General features: G+C 40.8%; 1 protein-coding gene across 17 annotated transcripts in view; it reads left to right on the top strand.

The window, feature by feature from the left end:
* Positions 1 to 21,718, top strand: part of SETD4 (SET domain containing 4) — a 286,649-nt gene that overhangs the window by 71,476 nt on the left and 193,455 nt on the right. For all 17 annotated transcript variants that reach the window (XM_070252168.1, XM_070252181.1, XM_070252169.1 and 14 more), the window contains one exon: positions 7,923 to 8,014. The gene's annotated coding sequence lies outside the window, so the exon portion shown is untranslated. The remainder of the gene's footprint in view (positions 1 to 7,922; positions 8,015 to 21,718) is intronic.

Below are 21,718 nucleotides of genomic sequence, written 5' to 3'. Positions count from 1 at the left end.
TATTCATCTATTGATTTTCATTCATTGTCATTGATTCTACTTTTTCTCCCCTGTATCACATATGAAATCACAAAAGACTTCACTGAATTAGTAGCCAAGTGAAATTGAGTACTTGATAGGGATATTTTGATTTTTCTTGTATTTAAATTTGTGGGTAGGGATGTTTTTGACATCATTTGGTCAAATCAGGATGTGTAACTTAATGAGAAGCAAGGAGAGAACTCTAAGAGTGGTCCCTGTTGTTCAACTTTCTTCTCCATAACAAACTCTCCAAGAGGCCCCTCAGCATCTGAGGGAAAAAGAGCAAAGTATATGGGCATCTCTGGTCCTTCTTCTGGGGTTTTCATGGCTTTGGTCCCCTCATATCATTTCTCACCCACCCTGGGCACCAGGCATCCATGAGGATCTTGTCCCCTCTCCTCTGCTCACTGCTCTCCTGGCATGGACTCTGGACAGAACTGTGATGCTCATCTTTGGCACTGCATATACCACGGCCTTGATATCAGGCTAGCCTTCCTTTATGTGCACTCCATTCTTCATATCTTCCACAAACTTCTTCATGAGCCCCACCAACTCCTCCACAATGATTTTCTCACTTGTAAATTTAGGAGGTAGTTCTCTGCTGAGGTTTTTAAGAGCCATGAAGCTGAATAGTTGGGGGATTGTCAAGATGGCAACATAGGCAGACTCTGAACTCACCTCTTCCTATGAACACAACAAGGTTACAACTATTCTTGGAAAGATTACCCCTTAGAGAGAACTCACACCTGGGTGAAAAGAACCCCCACAATAGGGGACAGTCCTGACTGAGGCGGAAGAGGCAGAAATTCCTTTCTGTAGAGGAAAAAGCCACCTTTGTGAACAATGGAGCTTCATGACAAGACAGGAAGAACCCTAAGATATGCAGCTTTCCCTGGAGGAGTGGGGACCTGAGTAGGGGTGCATTACCACTATAAGCATCATTCCGACTCAGCACAACTGAGAAAAGTGTCATAATATCTGGCTTTTCTGGCTATTAACTACAATGGGGAATACCCTGAGAAAAGCTATAGGACATAAGTGAAAAAACCCAACTCTTAAAGGACCCATGCACAAATTCACCTGTCTCTGAAAGCAACCTGAAATCAACAGAAGGAAAGATGCACAGTCCTTTGGTGAAGAGTCTCACCTGGTAGGCTCTGGGTGCATCTTCGTGAGACCTCTCTAGGAACTTAGACGTTGGTGGCAGCATTGTTGTGACCTAGTACAGGTGTGCTGACAGACACCATTGGAGTCCTTTCACTGCCCTGTTAACCCAGGGTCTGCCCCACCCAACAGAGTACTGATTTAATCCAGCTCAGCCAGGGCAGCCAGCCTGACCTAGGGACTGGCCCCACCCAACAGCAAGCCCTCAGGCTGCTTGTCAGCCTGCATACACTGGGTGCCTTGATCCTCTGCAGGCAGGCAAGTGTGTCTGCCTCTGTGAGGCTGGGCCTGTGTGAGGAGCAGGTGGAGTGTGGGGGGTGTTGGTGGAGAGTATGGGAGCCTCTGCACTGGGGGAACTGGGTCTGCTTCAGGGGGTCAGGAGGTGTGCATGGGCCAGCACTGTGTTGATGGTGTGTGTGGGCCTGTGGGGTGCAAGGCTTATCAGTGGCAGAAGACCTGTGCTTCACAAAGAGATACATAGAGGATCAGCCCTGCCTTCCAAAGCCTGAAACAATGGGGTCCTCCTGTGCCTGGGGCCAGCCCCACTTAGCTGCAATCCTGAGAGAGCTGACAACAGCCTTGCAGGCTGGAGGCCTACAGCAATTGTAAGCCCCTGAGCCTAGCAACCAGCCACAGTGGGGGCCTACTCAACAGAAAAACTGCAACAGGCATGTGCTATTAGGCCTTGCAGCAAATTGTGCGGGGGCTCCCCAAACGTGATTTTCAAACAGCCAGCCATGGGGAGAAAGCCTAGACTCACTGGGTACCTGCAGCAAGATCAACACTGCCATAGCAGAAGGATACACATTACCCACAAAGGGGCTTCTCCTGGAACATTTAGAACATTAGGTGATGAGAGGGAAGCACACTGCTGAGCCTCAAAAGGTGTCTCTTCCATAAGGCCAGTTCTCCCACATCAGGAGACATAACTGACTCACCTAATATGTAGATATAAGCAAAATAAAAAGGCAAAATGAGGAGGCAAAGGAACATGTTCCAAGCAAGGGAACAGGACAAAACCCCAGAAAAAGAACTAAATGAAACAGAAACAAACAATCTACCTGACAAAAAGTTCAAACAAAACAGCATAAGGATGCTCACTGATCTTGGGAGAAAACTAGATGAACATAGTGAGAATGCCAACAAAGAATTGGAAAATATAAAAAAGAACCAATCAGAAATGAAGAATACAATACTGGAAATGAAAAATTCACTAGAGGGACTCAATAGCAGAGTAAGACTAGAGGAAATCACCCAAGCTGAACAGATAAAAGAAAAAACAATTAAAAAGAAGGACAGTCTAAGGGACCTCTGGGGCAATATCAAGCACACTAACAGTTGTATTATAGGGATCCCAGAAGAAGACAGAGACAAAAGAGCAGAGAATCAATTTGAAGAAATGATAGCTGAAAACTTTCCTAACCTAAAGAAGGAAACAGACATCCAGGTACAGGAAGCACAGGGCACATCAAACAAGATAAACCCAAAGAGACCCACACCAAGAATATTATAATTAAAATGTCCAAAATTAAAAATAAAGAGAGAATCTTAAAAGCTGCAAGAGAAAGGCCAAAGTGATATAAAACAGAAACCCCATGAGGCTATCAGCTGACTTCTCAAATGAAACATTATAGGCTAGAAGGGAGTGGCATGATATATTTAAAGTGCTGAAAGGAAAAAACTTGTAGCCAAGAATACTCTACCTGGCAAGGTTATCATTCAGAATGGAAGGGGAGATAAAGAGTTTCTGAGACATGCAAAAATTAAAGGAGTTTGTCACCAAGAAACCAGTCTACAAGAAATGCTAAAGGGACTTATTTAAGTGGGAAAGAGAAGACCACAAATAGGAATAAGAAATTCTCAAAAAGGGCTATAAAGTCATTGGTGAAGGCAAAAATACACTAAAGGTAGCACATCGACCATCTATGAAGATAATATGAAGATCAAAAGCCAAAAGTCCTTAAATTAGCTATTTCCATGATAAGAAGGTAATGGATATACACACCAAAAAGAAGAGGGTAGATATAATATGAAGAACATAAAATGTGGGAAGAGGGGAGTGTAAAAGTAGAGCATTTAGAAAGAGGTCAAACTAAAGAGACCAACAACTTAATACAGATTGTTATATATGTAGGTTATTATATGTGAACCTCATGATAATCACAAACCAGAAACCTATAATAAATGCACAAAACATTAAGAGAAAGGAACTCAAACATAATACCAAGAAAGCAATCAAATCACAAGGGAAGAGAGCAAGAGAAGAAGAAAGGCACAGAGAACAACTACTAAAACACTCAGAAAAAAAGTAACAAAATGGCAATAAGTACATAGTTCTCAATAGTTACGTTAAATGTCAATGGACTAAATGTTCCAATCAAAAGGCAAAGGGTGGCCGATTGGATAAGAAAAACAAGACCCATATATATCCTGCCTAGAAGAGACACATTTCAGACCTAAAGACAAACTGAAAGTGAAGGGATGGAAAAAGATACTTCCTGCAAATGCCAATGAAAATAAAACTGGGGTAGCAATAATTATATCAGACAAAATAGACATTAAAACAAAAAGTGTAACAAGCCACAAACAAGGGTCTGCAGCAAGGCAACACTGCAGGGCCAGGACTGTGTTGATGGTGTGTATGGACCTGTGGGGAGTGGGGCTTGTCAGTGGCAGAAGACCTGTGCTTCTCAAAGAGCCACTTAGAGGCTCTACTACATAAAGATAAAGGGAACAATCCAACAAGAGAACATAACCCTTATAAATATCTATGCACCCAACCTAGAAGCACCTAATTATGTAAAGCAATTATTAGCAGACAGAAACTAGAAATGGGCAGTAACACAGTAATAGTAGGGGACTTTAACACTCCACTTACACCAATGGACAGATCATCCAAACAGAAGATCAATAAGGAAAGTTTGACCTTAAACAACACATTAAACCAGATGGATTTAGTAGATATATAAATAACATTCCACTCAATGGAGAAAAACTGAAAGCTATCCCTCTAAGAACAGGAACCTGAAAAGGATGCCCACTTTCATCACTCTTATTTAACATAGTATTGGAAGCCTTAGCCAGAGCAATAAAGCAAGAAAAAGGAATAAAAGGGGATCCAAAATGGAAAGGAAGAAATTAAACACTCACTATTTGCAGATGACATGATTTTATATGAGAAAATCCTAAAGAATCCACCAAAAACATTTTAGAAATAATAAAGGAATATGGTCAAGTTTCAGGATAAAAAATCAAAATACAAAAATAAGTTGTGTTTCTATATACTAACAGTGAAGTAGCAGAGAGAGAAATTAAGAATACAATCCTGTTTACAATTGCAGCAAAACGAATTAAATATCTAGGAATAAACTTAACCAATAGGTGAAAGATCTGTATGCTGAAAACTATAAAACAGTGTTGAAAGAAATTGAAGAAGACACAAAGAAATGGAAGATATTCCATGCTCTTGGATTGGAAGAATTAACATCATTAAAATGTCCATACTTGCTAAAGCAATCTACAGATTCAATGCAAACCCTATCAAAGTTCCAACAACATTTTTCACAGAAATAGAACAAAGAATTCCAAAATTTATATGGAACAACAAAAGACCCTGAGTAGCAAAAGGAATCCTGAGATAAAAGAACAAAGCTCGAGGTATCACACTCCCAGATTTCAATGTATACAACAAAGCAATAGTAACCAAAACAGCATGGTACTAGCACAAAAATAGACACAAAGATCAATGGAACAGAATCAAGAGCCCAGAAATAAACCCACACATCTATGGATAGCATATTTTCGACAAGGGAGCCAAGAACATACAATTCAGGAAGGAAAGTCTCTTCAATAACTAATGTTGGGAAAACTGGACAACCCCATGGATAACAATGAAAATAGACCGTTATATTACAACATACACAAAAATTAACTCAAAATGGATTAAAAGCTTGAATGTAAGACCTGAAACCATTAAACTTCTAGAAGAAAACAGGCTGTACACTCTTCAACATCAGTGTTAGCAGCATATTTTCAATTATCATGTCTGACTGAGCAAGGGAAACAATAGAAGAAATAAACAAATGGAAGTACATCAAACTAAAAAGCTTCTGCACAGCAAAGGAAATGAACAACAAGACAAAAAGACAACCTAACAATTGGGAGAAGATGTCTGCAAACTATCTATCTGATAAAGCATTAATATCCAAAAGAACTCATACATCTCAACAACAACAAAAAAACTAACAACCCAATTAAGAAATGGGCAAAACATCTGAACAGACATTTCTCCAAAGAAGATATACAGATGTCCAAAAGGCACTTGAAAAGATGTTTAACATCATTAACTATCAGGGAAATGCAAATCAAAACTACAATGTGATATCACCTCACTCCCATCAGAATGGCTATAATGAACAAGACAGGAAACAGTAAGTGTTGGAGAGGATGTGGAGAGAAGGGAACCCTTATACACTGCTGGGGGGGGGTGGTGGTGCAAACTGGGGCAGCTACTATGGAAAACAGCATGGGATTTCTTTACAAAATTAAGAATAGAGCTACCATATGATCCTGATATTCCACTGTGGTGTATTTTCCAAAGAACATGAGAACATGAAGGCATAAAGATACATGCACTCCTATGTTCATTGCAGCATTATTCACAATAGCCTAGACTTGGAAGCAACCTAGGTGCCCATCAAGGGATGAATGGATAAAGAAGATGTGGTATATATACACAATGGAATACTACTCAGCCATAAGAAAGGATGAAATATGACCATTCATGACAACATGGATGGATCTTGAGGGTATTATGCTAAGCGAAATAAGTCAGAGGGAGAAAGTAAAATACTGTATGATCTCACTCATAAGTAGAAGATAACAATGACGAACAAAGACATAGAAACAGAGATTGATAAGTGGTTACCAGAGGGGAAGGAAGAAGGGAGGAGGGAGAAAGAGGTAATTAAGCACATTGTGTTATGATGGATGTTAATTAGTCTTTGGATAGTGAACATTATATAATCTAGAGAGAAATTGAAATATATGATGATGTATACCTGAAATTTATATAATGTTATAAACCAATGTTACCACAATTAAAAAAAAGAAATACTGCTGGGGCCAGCCTGATGGTGTAGTGCTTAGTTTGGTGTGTTCCACTTCGGTGACCTGGGGTTCCCAGTTTCGGATCTTGGGCACAGACCTAGCAGCACTCATCAAGCCATGCTGTGGTAGGATCCAAATAAAATGGGGGAAGATTAGCACAGGGTCAAGTTTCCTCAAGCACACATGCAAAAAAAGATACTGCTAAGATTGATGTCAAACCGCGTACTGCCTGAATTTTCTTCTGGGGCTTTTATGGTTTCAGGTCTTACGTTCAAGTCTTTAATCCATCTTGAGTTACCTTTTGTGCATGGTGTAAGGTAATGGTCTACTTTTATTGTTTTGTATGTGGCTGTCCGGTTTTCCCAACAGCATTTATTGAAGACTTTCCTTTCTCCATTGTATGTCCTTGGCTCCTTTGTTGAAGATTAGCTGTCCATAGATGTGTGGTTTTATTTCTGAGCTTCCAATTCTGTTCCATTGTTCTCTGTGTCTATTTTTCTGCCAGTACCATGCTATTTTGATTACTATAGTTTTGTAGTATATTTTGAATTCAGGGTTTGTGATGCCTCCAGCTTTGTTCCTTTTTCCCAAGATTGCTTTGGGTATTTAGTGTCTTTTGTTGCACCATATAAATTTTAGCGTTCCTTGTTCTGTTTCTGAGTAGCATATCATTGGGATTCTGATTGGAATTTCATTGAATCTGTAGATTGCTTTAATGATATTATAGACATTTTACCTATGTTTATTCTTCCAATTCTTGAGCATGGAATATCTTTCTATTTTTTATGCCTTGTTAGATTTCTTTCAATAATATCCTATACTTTTCAGTTTATAGGTCTTTCACCTCCTTGGTTAAATTTATTCCTAGATGTTTCACATTTTCTCGTGTGATTTTAAATAGGATTGTATTCTCTCTCTCTCTTTTTTTTTTTTGGTGTGGAAGATTGGCCTTGAGCTAACATTTGTGCCAATCTTCCTCTAGGTTGTATGTGGGAAACTGCCATAGCATGGCTTGACGTGCAGTGTGTAGGTCCACACCCAGGATCTGAACCTGCGAACCCCAGGCCACCAAAGTGTACTGCACAAACATAACCACTACATCACCAAGCTGGCCCCACTGGATTGTATCCTTGACTTCTCTTTCTGCTAGTTCATTATTAGTGTATCCAAATGTAGCTGATTTTTGTATGCTGATTTTGTACCCTGAAACTTTGTTGTAGTTGTTGATTATTTCTAGTAATTTTCTGATGGATCCTTTAGGGTTTTCTGTCTAGAATCATGTCAGCCACAAATAATGACAGTTTTATTTTTGCCTTTCCAATTTGTATCTCTTCTCTTTCTTTTTATTCCCTAATTACTCTGGCCAGGACTTGCAATATTGTGTTGAATAAGAGTGATGAGAGTGGGCATCCTTGTGTGGTTCCTGTTCTTAGAGGAATAGCTTTCAGTTTTTCAGGATTCAGCATGATTTTGCTGTGGATTTGTCATATCTAGCCTCTACTATGCTGAGGGACTTTCCTTCTGTACTCATTTTATTGAAAGTTTTGTCATAAATGTTGAATCTTGTCAAATTCTTTCTGTATATCTACTGATGTGATCAAGTGATTTTTACTCTTCGTTTTGTTCAGGTGGTGTATCACATGAATTGATGTGTGGATTGTGAATCATCCTTGCATCCCTGGAATCAATCCCACTGATTGTGGTGTGTGATCCTTTCAAGGTATTGCATTCTATTTGCTAATATTTTGTTGAGTATTTTTGCATCTGTGTTCTGCAGCAATGTTGGCCTGTAATTTTCCTTTTTTATTTTGTCCGTGTCTGGTTTTGGTATTGGGGTAATGTTGGCCTTGTAAAATGACTTTCGAAGTCTCCCATCTTCTTGAAGTTTTGGGAAGAATTTGAGAAAGACAGGTGTTACAAATTCTTTGAATACTTGGTAGAATTCATGAGAAAAGCCATCCTGTCCTGGACTTTTGTTTTTTGAGAGGTTTTGATTACTGTGTCAATCTCTACTTGTGATTGGTCTGTTCAGATTCTCTATTTCTTCTTGATTCAGTGTTGGAAGGTTCTATCAGTCTCAGAATTTATCCATTTCTTCTAGGTTATCCAATTTATTGGCATATAGCTTTTCATAGTATTCTGTTATAATCCCTTGTATTTCTTTGTTATCCATTGCAATTTCTCCCGTTTCTTTTCTAACTTTATATATTTGAGACTTCTCTCTTATTTTGTTAGTGAGTCTGGGTGTGGGTTTGTCAATTTTGTTTATCTTCTCAAAAAACCAGTACTTAGTTTAATTGATTCTCTTGTGGTTTTTTTCTTTTTTTTTAGTGTCTGTTTCATTTATTTTTGCTCTAACTTTTATAATTTCCCTCCTCCTGCTGACTTTGGGCTTTGTTTGTTCTTGTTTTTCTAGTTCTGTTAGGTGTGGTTTAAGATTACTTATTTGAGATATTTCTTGTTTGTTGAGGTAGGCCTGAATTGCTATAAATTTCCCTCTTAGTGCAGCTTTTGCCGCATCCCATAAGAATGGATATGTTGTGTTTTCATTTGTCTCCAGGTATTTTTTGATCACTCTTTTCGTTTCCTCAATGATCCAATGGTTGTTCAGTAGCATGTTGTTTACTATCCACATATTTGTGCATTTCTCAGTTTTTTCTTGAGGTGATTTCTAGTTTCATAGCATTATGGTCTGGAAAAATGCTTGATACTAGTCCAATCTTCTTATACTTATTGAGGCTTACTTTGTTTTCCAATATATAGTCCATCTTTGAGAATGATCCATGTACACTTGAGAAGAATGTATATTCTGCTGTTTTTGGATGGAACGTTCTATTTATATCCATAAAATCCATCTGGTCTGCTGTTTCATTGAAGGCCACTGTTTCCTTGTTGACATTCTGCCTGGATGATCTATCCATTGATGTAAGTGGGGTGTTGAGGTCCTCTACTAGTATTGTGTTTCTGTCTCTTTTCTCTTTAGGTCTGCTAATAGTGGCTTAGTATACTTTGGTCCTCCTGTGTTAGGTTCATATATATTCATAAGTATTATGTCCTTTTGGTGGAATGTTCTTTTTATCATTATATACTGCCTCTCTTTGTTATCATCTTTTTTATCTTGAAGTCTGCTTTGTCTGATATAAGTATAGCTCTGTCTGCTTTCTTTTGCTTGCCATTTGCTTAGAGTATCATCTTTCATCCCTTCACTCTGAGCCTCTGTTTGTCTTTAGAGCTGAGCTGTGTTTCCTGGATGCAGCATATTATTGGGTCTTGTTTTGTAATCCATTTAGCCACTGTGTGCCCTTTGATTGGTGAATTCAATCCATTTACTTTTAGAATGATTATTGATATATGAGGGTTTAATATTGCCATTTTATCTCTTGTTTTTTGGTTTTTCTATATTTCTGTCATTTCCTTTCCATTGTATTTCTGAATGACATTTCTATTTGGTGGTTTTCTGTGATGTTTTTCTCAGTGTCCTCTTTATTTATGATTTGTGACTCTACTCTAACTTTTTGTTTAGTGATTATCATGAAGTTTGTATAAAAGGTCTCATAGATGAGATAGTCCTTTTTCTGCTGATAGCCTCTTATCTCCATTAGCCGAAGCAGGTTCCATCCCTCTCCTCTTCCTCTTCTGTGTTATTATTGTCACAAATTATTCATTTTTGTGTTGTGATGAAATTGACTAGTTCATAGTTATTTTTATGCTTTCTTTCCCTTTATCTTTTATGTTATAATTGTCTATTAACCTGTTCTGATAGAGAACTGCAATTTTCTGATTTTGTCTTTCTATTTATCTCCTTCCTCAAGGCTTTGTAGACCTTTGCCTTTTTGTTTCTGGTGGGAGGGCTCTCTTCATAGATTCTTGTAAGGCAGTTCTAGTGGTGATGAACTCCCTCAGCTTTTGCTTATCTTGGAAAGATTTTATTTCTCCATCATATATGAAGGATAATTTTTCTGGATAGAGTATTCTTGGCTGAAAGTTTTTGTCTTTCAGTATTTTGAATATATCATTCCCTTCTCTCCTAGCCTGGAAGGTTTCTGCTGAAAAATCTGATGAAAGCCTAATAGAGGTTTCTTTGTTAGTTATTTTATTTTGCCTTGCTGCCCTTAATAGTTTTTCTTTGTCATTGACTTTTACAGTTTTAATTTTATATACCTTGGAGAAGTTCTTTTTGTATTGATGTAATTAGGAGTTCTCTTGGCTTCATGTACTTGTAAGTCCAGTTCTTTCCCTAGGTTTGTGAGGTTCTCAACTATTAGTTGTTTGAACGAGCGCTCTGCTCCTTTCTTTCTCTCTTCTCCCTCTGGGATACCTATAATCCTTACATTACTTTCCCTAATTCAGTTGGATATTTCTTAAATAATTTTTTCATTTTAAAAAATCTTGTTTCTCCTGCCTCTTCCAACTGAGACCATTTCTTGATTTCTATCTTCTATGTCACTAATTCTCTCCCCCATAAGGTCTTGCTCTGTTTTTATGGTTTCTACATTATTTTTTATCTTAGTAACTGTGTTCTTCATATCCAGAATTTTGTATGTTTTTTTTAAGGGCTTCAATCTCTTTGGTGAAGTATTCTTTCTGTTCATTAATTTTATTCCTGAGCTCATTGAACTGGCTTTGTTTGTTTTCTTGTAACTTATTGAGTTTCTTTATGACAGCTATTTTGAATTCTTTGTCATTTAGATTGTAATGTTCTGTGACTTCAGGCTTGGTTTCTGGTGACTTGTCATTTTCCTTCTGTTCTGCAGTGTTACTGTAGTTCTTCATGGTGTTTGATGAATCGATCCTCTGCTGGCACATTTGTGGTAGTAATCACCTTCTCTTATTTGAGTATGTCTTTGGTTATGTTCACTCTGGTTGCCTGGGTCTTGTGTTCCTCCCCTGGTTATCCATGGGCTCAGATGTTGTTGTCTTGTGCACCACCTGTGTTGCTGTTTCCCAGTTACCTGGGGGTGCTGGTTGCACCACTGCCAGAGGTGCTGCATTTGTGGGTGACACTGTCATTGTTGTGGGCCTGGGAACCTGGAGACTTATATGCAGCCCCTACTGCTGATGGAGATGATGTTTGGGGTGCCTCTACTGGGGGCTGAGTGCTTCCTCCCTGGGTATTTGCAGTTGTGTGGGTCAGGCCACTGCCTCTGCTGCTCCTCCACCAAACATCATGTGGTGGCATTGCCACCACGCTGCTGCTGCTGCTCTTTGGACATTCATGTTCATGCCCACACCTTTATAATGCTGCTGCCACCTCCCTGGGGCCATTTATGCACCCATGGGGCCACCCCCAGGACCTGGTGCTCCATGGGTGCTGTGCATGTGTGGGACCACTGCTCCAGTGTTTGTGTGCATGTAGGGCCACCACCAGTGGTGCCACCTCCCCAGGGACATTTGCATATGTCTGAGACTGTAACCAAGCACCACTGCCACTCCTTGGACATTTGCACTCCCATGGACCATCACTGCTTTGGGTGCCTGGGGTAGGGCTTCCCTCCCTCCACTCACAGTTCCCACAGGCAACTGCATGCATGTCTGCCTCCTGGATCACTGCCCTAGGGGTGGGAGAGAGGGGTGCTTCTCTAGTTCCACTGTTCCCAGGGGCCTAGTCCACTTACCTTCAGATGTGTATCTGCCTGGATCTCTCAAACTCCTGTTGTTCTGTGTAGGAAATCCTCTGATGGTCAATTGATGTCTGTTTGGTTGTAATTTAGAAGGAAGAGACAAAGGGAATTTCTCACTCCACCATGATGCTGATGTCACACCTGCCTCTATGTTCTTAATGAGGCCAAAGACAAAAATGCCTAGCACATCACACCAAGAAATGTCCATCCACCCATCCTTTCTAGAACCACAAAATATCAGAGGTAGACGATATGTTTAGTATAGTAATTCCCCCCCCCCCACCCCAATTCCTCTAGTGACTTTTCAGATTTTAGGAAATTGAAAAGTGGTACCTGTTCAAATCAAGGCTGGTCACAACTTCTTTAGAGATTTACTTGGTGAATGTAGCCATAAAAAACCTGTTTATTTCCTCCTAGGACTCTTCAAGCTAGTATGTGATGAACAAGAGTGTCCAGATTTCAAATGTTTGCTTGATTCCTCACAGATGGTTATTCATTAATGTATTTTCAGAATAAATATATAGTATAATTTAAGGAGAAAAAAACAGAATCACAGCCTACCAACATTAAAGAGAGCATTCTTCAAATTCAAGATTATGCTTACTTTGGGGAGCAGGAAGGAAATGAGATGGGAAGCAGTGAAGGGATTTAAATGTTATTGGTATTCATTGATTGGTGAAGCTCGGTGAAGGGTACCTGGAAGGGTAGATCTTACCTTTTGTGTGTCTAGAGTATTTCAGAATAATTCTTTTAAGAAAGAATTAAAAATAAAAAGAAATTCACTATTATTGCTCAGTGATCCTTAAGGTCACAATACTCTCTTTTTCTCTTTCCACTCCAAAAAGAAACAGCACATTCCCCTTTTGGATGTTTTCTGCTTCCCACAGAGATGCTGTGGAAACCATTCCAGATTGTTCTTTGTATCCTCAGATCTGAGAAAGGGACAGGAGGGACAATATTTACTTTTGGTTACCCTAGCTAGGACTTGTCCCAGATTTTCTCCCCAAAGAGGGTAAATTAAAGTCATGATGACATGAACTACCATGGCTGCCTTTCCTTTCCCAAATAATGGAAAAATTCTCCTATTTCAAAAGGCAAGAAAACTTTGTTCTTTTCAGTTGTTTGAATAGAGCCTGCTTTAGCAAATCTGTGAGCGCACCCATTCCTCCTTCCGGTCCAAGCACAGATACATCAAGAGCTAACACAGCCCACTTAAGTCAGAAAAATGACCAGCCTAAGTTTATTATTGTGATTCTATGAGGAATACATTCAGAATGTGTTGTGGTGGCACAAGGAACTCCATTGCTGCCCTCAGGTGTTAGGGTGAGTGAAAGGGTCAAGTGGCTTTGAAAGAGCTGCCCTTTGAAGCTTCAATGAACCAAGTGTAAGAAGAAGTAGCAGAACTTTCCAGGAGGACAGAAGAGGGAAATGGGGCAGAATTGTGAGTAAACTGTACATGCACGTACTGAACTCCAAACAATGCCTCTTAATCTTTCTAAAAGTATCTGCTTGTCTTAATTGTTGTATTTAAGGGGTGGTAGTTCCTCTCCATCCAATTTCCTTGTGGTAAATATTATAGTAGTTTACAACCAAAGAAATAGGATATCTTGCTATAGAACATTGAAGGGGAGTTAAAATGGGCCTGGAGTTAGGCAGGTCAGATTCCAGAGATCCCTACAAGCCTTTGAGGGCTTGGACTTTCACCTGATGGATTTTCAGCAGGGGAGTGAGCATGCAGAGAGTACAGAAAGGAAATGACTCAAGATGGGAGGTCCCTTAAGAGGATGTGCAATTATCCATCAATGACAGCTGAGGGTCTGTTGTAAAGCTGGGATGGAGGAGAAGGCTTAGGGAGAAATTCAGTAGGATGACTGATAGGACCTGTTAAGTGATAATAAGTGCTGGGCAAGGAGACCTCCTGGATCCTGGTGGGTGTATGATGGAGTCAGAGACCAAAATGATATGGGGGAAAAATGAGGGTCTTCTGGAAATTCTTTATATTTGGGGGTTTGGGGGAGGAAGGGAGAGCCTCAGGAACAGAAGAAGAGGCAGGAAGACAAAATGTGTCTGGAGCTGTTGGAATGTTCTTGGCAGTTGATAGATTTTATGGGGGCCTAATAAATTGGAGGTAGTGAAGGCTCTACTAGCCTGAATAAGATCACTCTGAGAGATAGAGAGGGAGGACAGAGGATCCAGGATGGAATTCTCAGGCAACCCCAACATGTGAGGGGCATGAAGCAAGTAAAGGACTTCTCTGAGGAGATTCTTGAACAAAGATCTGAAGGACAAGAGTCAGTCATGGAAAGATAGGTGTGACAGAGAGAACTGATCACCACTTGACAAGATTGTTCAGAGTCCTGAGGCAGAAAGGCGCCTGGCCCAGATGAGACAGAATAAGGAGGCTAATGAAGCTGAGCAGGGAGAGGTAGCAGGAGCCTGTAGATGTGTCAGAGGCAGGTGGGGCAACATCATGTCCCTGCAGCAACACTATAGCTTGGGCTCCTCGTCAGACTCACCTTGGTGTTTTAGGAGTAGCTCCTTTCAGACGTTTAGGGCACCAAAAACTTTGTTTTCATGACCACTTCTGCTTTAATATGAAAGGGTGAAGAATCAGGAGCTTTAAGGGGTAAAGAGATCAGAGTTCATAAATAGTAGCCATGTGGTAAAAATACACAGAATGGTACAAAAATTGCTTTTTTCCATGTTAAATTTCCTGAATTCTAAGTAATGTCTCAGTTTAGTTAACAGTATTGAGCCGAAGTCAATTTTCCGGCTTCTAAATGCTGTATAGCCTAAGTTTGTTAGAAACTTGCGAGACAAGGGAGTCACTGGTTCAGTGAAGTGCATCTAGTAGACTTCCCTAGGGTTTCATTTGGATTACTAGTCACAAGGCAGAAATTAGAATTTGAGATTTAAACGGGACTTGGTCAGAATTCGTAAACTAAGGGAGTTGCTGAAATGTTTGTGTTTGACCAGTTTATGTCTGCGCTTATCTTTCTGAAACACATGAGTCCAGCAAGCAAACTGTTGCTCAAGCTATGGGAGCTTAAACGGTCTTCCTGTAATTTGTTTGTCATTTCTGCATAGTTTATCTATTTGGCAAGATATAATTGTGTCACCTGTCTATCTCGCAGTTACAATTTTTGGAGCATACTTCACCACATCTACAGGACAGAACATCCTTGACCGTGCCCTAAGTCTAGATGTATACCCCTGGGTTACATATGTGGTCATGATGGCGGTCACTTGAGTTTCAGTAGATGTTAGATCTCCTTGCTTCTGTCAGAGACATCATGTGATGAAACAGTGACTGTGTGGCAATATTTAAGATTCCGTAAAACCACTTATTTACTCGTTGCAACACTGACAAACACTGAGTTGGTAGTCTACCTCTAAGCCAAGAACAAAGTGTGCCCAATTGAAGTGAGGAAAACAGATCCCACCCCCACTTTGAAAACCTTGTTGAACCAGATATGGGGGAATCATTCAGACTACTGAATTTTCTAATGTCTTTGTTTTCCACATCTCTTGAATTAACTTTAAAGATCATAGAAAAGACTATAGGGATAGAAGTGCAACACTCTTTCCCTATGATGGCACATGTTCTGCCTTGAGAAGGCAATAGTATGTGTAGGATGACTCTGTTTTAACCCACTGCCTTTTGAATGTTGTAAATGTCTCAGGCATGGAGATCTTTGGCTTCAGCGGCACTGTCTGGTTCTTCAGTCAGTCTCTGAACCAGAGCATGTAGGGTTTTTTGCACCACTTTTGGACTTTTCTTAAAGTGTGAAATAGGTATGCCTGAGGCCAGAATAAAGCAGTCCAGAATTGTTCCTCAAAGGTTAAGATTTGGGGTTTTAAATTGAGGCTCACATTTTCTCCTTCCTGCATTAAGAGGTCTAAACACTGTTTTTTCTTAGGGGAAATCAATGGACCAAATGGACCCAGAGTAGTATCATGGAATTTCCTGAGAGTAGGCATCAGTTGATTCAAGTGGTAAGTCCATGTCCAATTTGTAGGCAGTAGTCAAGAGGCTTTTTTCTGGTAGAACAAAACCAGTATCAGTGATTGGGAGCCACCCAATGATCCATTGTTGGCCAAAATACCCCTATGAGGTTTCTGATTGTGTCCTACAGCTTAGACACAAGTCAACAAGTGTAGTCAAGCACGATACAGTGAGATACACAGTAGAGATCAGCAGGCAGATCCATAGTCAAGGAGACTGACTTTTCCTTGTAGGATCTGTAGAAGAGAGGAATCTTCCACTTGCATAGTCTCTTACCATTTTATTTCTTATCATGCTCCACTTGTATGTTTTGTTGAAGTGCTAATTTCTATGAAGAATACTGAGGTTTCATTTTGATGGAGAGAGAAAATTCCCATTTTATATGTGATGTGGTATAGAGTTTTAGATTTTTGTCTGTCATGTTACAATATTTTCCATCTTTGGATTCAGAAAAGAGTCAATTTCACTCGGAAATCACCTGAAACACTTGAATGGATTGGTACTAAAGGAAACCGGGTGACATTTAAAGGAAAGTGGTATAGACCCAATGGTTGGGGGAATTATATGCTTGATCCATGGAGTGACTAGTTGTGTGAAGAACAGTTTTAAGAATAGGAGTCTATTGTGAATAAATCTGTAATGAACATAGGGGTGCATATGTCTTTACGCATTTGTGTTCTCATGTTATTAGGATAAATACAGAGCAGTGGAATAGCTGGATTGTACTGTAGTTCTATTGTTAATTTTTGAGGCATCTCCATACTGTTTTCCACAGTGGCTGCACCAGTTTGCACTCTCACCAGTAGTGTATGAGAGTTCTCTTTTCTCTACATCCTCTCCAACGCTTGTTATTTCCTGTATTGTTAATTATAGCCATTCTGACAGGTGCGAGGTGATATCTCATTGTAGTTTTGATTTGCATTTCCCTAATTAGTGATGTTGACAATCTTTTCATGTGCCTATTGGCCATCTGTATATCTTCTTTGGAGAGATGTCTGTTCAGATCTTTTGCCCATTTTCTAATTGTGTTGTTAGTTTTTTGGTAGTTGAGATGTATGAGTTCTTTATATATTTTGGCTATTAATGCAAGACCTGGAAGCACCCTAGGCACTCATGAGGTGATGAATGGATAAAGAAGATGTGGTATATATACACAATGGACTACTAGTCAGCCCTAAAAAATGATGAAATCTGGCCATTTGTGACAACATGGATGGAACTCGAGGATATTATGCTGAGCAAAATAAGTCAGAGGGAGAAAGTCAAATACTGTATGACCTCACTCGTAAGTAGAAAATAAAAACAACAACAAACAAACTTGTGGAGACAGAGATTGGATTGGTGGTTACCAGAGGGCAAGGGGGGAAGGCGGAGGGTAAAAGGGGTGATTAGGCACATTTTTATGGTGATAGATTGTAATTAGTCTTTCAGTGGTGAACATGATGTAATGCACACAGAAACTGAAATATAATGATGCACACCCAAAACTCATATAATGTTATAAGCCAATGTTACTGCAATAAAAACAATTAAATTTAAAAAAGAGACAATCACTGAACAGGGAAAAGATGAATTATATTAGGAATAATAATGTATTTCTGATTTGAGGGGAAAAAAAAAAGAAGAGCAGTCCAAATGGATGCCAGAATTCCGAGGTAACAAATATCTATTCGCTATACAGAACCTTAAACCTGCAAGAAAAATATCTTGGCAAACAAATAACAAAACATGTAGAGATGTGTATGATAATCAGTGTTCTAGGCATTTGAGATCTAGTTCCAACATCTCCGGTGGAAGCTTTCTACTTCACATTGACTTGAGGTCTTAGGTGAGCAGTCTCCTTTCTAAGGTGTCAGCTCCTGAAGGATTCACAAGAACCCTTAGTTTGAGAACTCCAGTTTGGATAGCTTTTTGATGGTGTAGGGTAGTTTTGTGTTTCCTTAAATGGGTGATGAGAATCTGAGGGTCAATCCTTCATAATCTGATCACAGTGTGTTGCTCAGTGGAACCTGATAAGAGCCCCTCTCATTAGATTTGGGAGCTACCTTTCTCTGACGTCCCTTCTAGAGGGCCAGGTTTCCAGGTTTTAGGTCATATAGGCAGTGATTGGGAGGATGCTGAGGAAAGGCTGCCTGTGTCTGTTGATGATAAGACTGAGTATATTGCATTATTCTCTTGCAGTATTAAGCTATAACTGCCTGAAGAGGGTGTAGGATGGGATTGTGGGTGACATTCTCAGACACATAGTCTGGACAGTTACCAACTCATAAGGAGTGAGTTGATGAACTCAAGGAGGAATTGATCCCATGGTTTAATGCCATTGGTATCCTCATTGTCTACAGAAGTTCAAAGGGCTCCAAGTGTTTTGATGGTTTTAATTGTAAACTACCATTTATTCTCTTGACTTTTCCTCAAGATGAGGATGGTAAATGTAATCACATTTTTGAGTGTCAAGGCTTTGCAGAGTTCTTTGTTGACAATTCCAGTGATATGGACTTTTCTCTTAATGAAGAGGTGGGTTAGGATTCCTCAAGTAAAAACATGAAGTGAAGCTGTGTTTTAGCCACTGTATGAGGTGTAGCTTTGACAAGGAAAAGCCCTAGTTATGAGAAGAATAAGCAAAACATGACAAAAATGTATCCAGGCAAGGGTGCCACTGACCAAATGAATCCAGTCAAAGTGTCTCCTCAAATAGCTTGAGAACGTAGGTTTTATAAGTTTGTTTTTGTGAAGAGTTAGTCATAGTGGGGATTTAAGGCAGGAATTATTAAGACTAGGATCTGGGCAGAGACTGATAAGAAGAAGTTGTAAATTAGACCAGTTGCTAAAATAGTCTGTGCTTAAACAGTTTGTCTATAGTCTTATATTTCTGGAACACCAAAGCAAGCTAGCTGTTGCTGAGCCCAGAGGGAAGGAGCTTGGGGCTCCACTGGCAGAACTCAAGCAGAAGCCAGAGGTATTCTGGAGTTTTCAGCATTTCCAGAACAAGTTACAGAACAATTCTGTGTAGTGCTTTTATTATTAATGTCACCACGTTCTATGCATGGCTCTGCCATCCCCCTCTTCACTCTGAATTGTTAGACTGCCATGATAGCATGTTTGTGAAATCAACCTGGAGAGCACAAAACCTTTCTTGTTCCACTACTCCTTTCCCCTTGATCCCTTCCCAGCTGATTGACACTTGTTTAGGTCTTGCATTTAGGAAATGGCACAGGTCACTGATGAGCAAGAGACATCAGCCCACTTTCCCGCAGCTGCTTCACAGTCACCTGCTCCTGGACTGAGGTCCATTTGGCAGCCTCTCCTTTCTTGAACTGCCTGAAGAGCCAGCACTGTCCTGTACCACAGGAGAGCATGTTCTGTCTGCAGGGAGAGGTGGGAACCCTACCATATAGACCAAACGCACACATGAAAGAAGAGACATACTTGCTGGTTGAGAGTGTTCCTTGGCTGAAGGGAAGGAACTTCCTGAGCTATTTGCTCTCCAGTAGCAGTCCCTTGGTTCAGCCATTACTCCTAAGCATAACTTCCAAACAGAGATGCCACACATTTTTTCATGAAGGTGATTTGCCATGCTCTGCCAAAGCTTACTTTGTGTCACAAATGTGGCCAAACTCTTTGCTAAGAAAGCAAGGAAACTGGATGTCTTACTTTCTTGGGCCACTATAACAAATGCTCACAAATTGGGCAGCTTAAAACAACAGAAACCTATTCTTTCAAAGTACTGGAGGCCATTAGTCTGAAACCAAGGTACCTGCAGTGCTGTGCTCCCTCTGAAGTTTCCAGAGGAGAACGCATCCTTGCCTTTCTACCTTTTTGTGGCTGCAGGTGTCTCTTCGCTTTTGGCTGCATTGCTCCAATCATTGCCTCCTTGGTCACAATGCCTCTTCTTCTTTCTCAAAGCTTGCTCCACTTCTACCTTATACGGGCACCTGTGATGGCATTTAGGGCCTACCCAGACAACTAGGATAAGCTCCTCTGGTCAAACCTAACTTAATCACATCTTTTGCAATATAAAGTAATGTCTATATGCGTTAGTGTTTTGCCATATGTTTTAGTCAATTAGGACTCCCCAGAGAAAATTATAGAATTGTGTGTGTGTGGTTGTGTGTGTGCGAATGTGAGGGAGAGGAAGACGGAGAAAGAGGAGAAAGGCTAGAATCCTCGGGGAACTCCAACATGTGTGGGGCACAGAGCAAGCAACGGGCTTCTCTGAGGAGACTTTGAGCTAAGACCTGAAAGACGAGAACGCATCTGTTGTTCAAAGCCTAGCAGGACAGAGAGTACCGATGACCGCTGGACAAGAGTGGACAGAGACTTAAAGCAGAAGGGAGCCTGGCTTGGTGGATAAACAACAAGGATGCCAAGGTAGCTGAGCGGGGAGGGGTGGCAGGAGCCTGTAGATGTGTCCGAGGCAGGCAGGGCAGATCACGCCGGAAACACCAGCTTGGATTCCGCGTCAGACACACCTTGTGGTTTTATGAGAGGCAGTAGCTCCGTGTAGAAATCTTGGGTACCAAAAGGTTTTCATTACCACTCCTGTTTTAATGTGAAAGAGTGTGGAATCAGGAGCTTTTAGGGGTAAAGAGAAGAGAGTGAATAAGTAGTACCTATGTGGTAAAAATCCCAAAGAATGGTAGAAAAATATTTTTTCCACGTGAAATCTCCTCAATTCTAAGGGGTGTCTTTGTTTGTTTAACAGTATTGTGCCAATGTCAATTTCCTAGCTTCTAAAGGCTGAATAACTTTGTAAGGTGTCACCATTAGAGGAGGCTAAGTGTAGACTGCAGAACGGGATCTCTGTGAAATTCTTATAATTTCTTGTTTATTTCAAAATTAGTAAAATGTCACTGTAGTGCTCTAAAGTCCAACCCAAGAGAAACAGTATAAAAACCTGGAGGAGATCCCTAAGAGTCTGATCCAAGGTAACGCAAAGGCCCTCTGCAGGAAAGGCTTGCACATCTCAGAGGATTTGGCTCTGCCTGTAGCCTCCAGTCTGTCTTCTTACCTAGGGAGTCCGTTCTAGATCACATAGGAGCTAAGTGCCCCACAGCAGAGTTTCAGGACCCAACTCACCCTGTCAGTCTGCCTTCACGGGTGCTGCCTCCCCTTGGAATTCACATCAACTTACTCCTGAAGACTATGCCTGTGTTGTTGACTAGCACATTGAGGCCACATGCTCCTTCTGCTGGAAGTCCTGCAGGGTAAGGATGCTCCGTAGGTCGCTGATATCCGCATGGTGGAAGCAGGGGCTGAGGCCCTCGGTCTGCAGCTGCTGCACAGCCACACAGGCCAGCGCTTCATCCTGTGCCATGAGCAACACATTCCCTGAGAAGTGCCGGCACAGGGCCATGTGCTGGCGAAGCCAATGCCCTTGTTGGTTTTGGTCACCTGTGCCACTTTGGGGTGAGAGGATTTGGCTGGTTAGGGGGTGGGTGGTGCACTTGCATGGAGAGTGGACAGGGCTATGGTCCTTGGGGGTCCTATGCTGGGGAGGCCTGGCTTCAGTGAGTGAAACCGCACAGAAACGAGTTCTTGGATCCAGTGCTGTGATTTCCTCAGGAGGAAGCCCCATCTCCATCCCTCCCTCCTAGGAGGGGCCATGTGTTCCAAAGGTTTTGTAATAAACCCACTCCTGAATCAGCTGCTTCTTTGCACCACACCTGAGGCCAACCCAACACAGCCCTCTTTTGATCTCACCTCTAAGCTAAGCAATCATTGCAGGGTGGAGAGGCAGGCTTCCCCCAAAGCAAAACTTGCTGGTGATGGGGAAACAGTTTGGGGAAAACTCCAAAAG

Source organism: Equus caballus, chromosome 26 (genome assembly GCF_041296265.1).
Source record: "Equus caballus isolate H_3958 breed thoroughbred chromosome 26, TB-T2T, whole genome shotgun sequence".
Taxonomy (NCBI): Eukaryota; Metazoa; Chordata; class Mammalia; order Perissodactyla; family Equidae; genus Equus; species Equus caballus.
The sequence above is the reverse complement of the archived record's forward strand: the minus strand, read 5'-3'. Positions and strand labels throughout refer to the sequence as shown.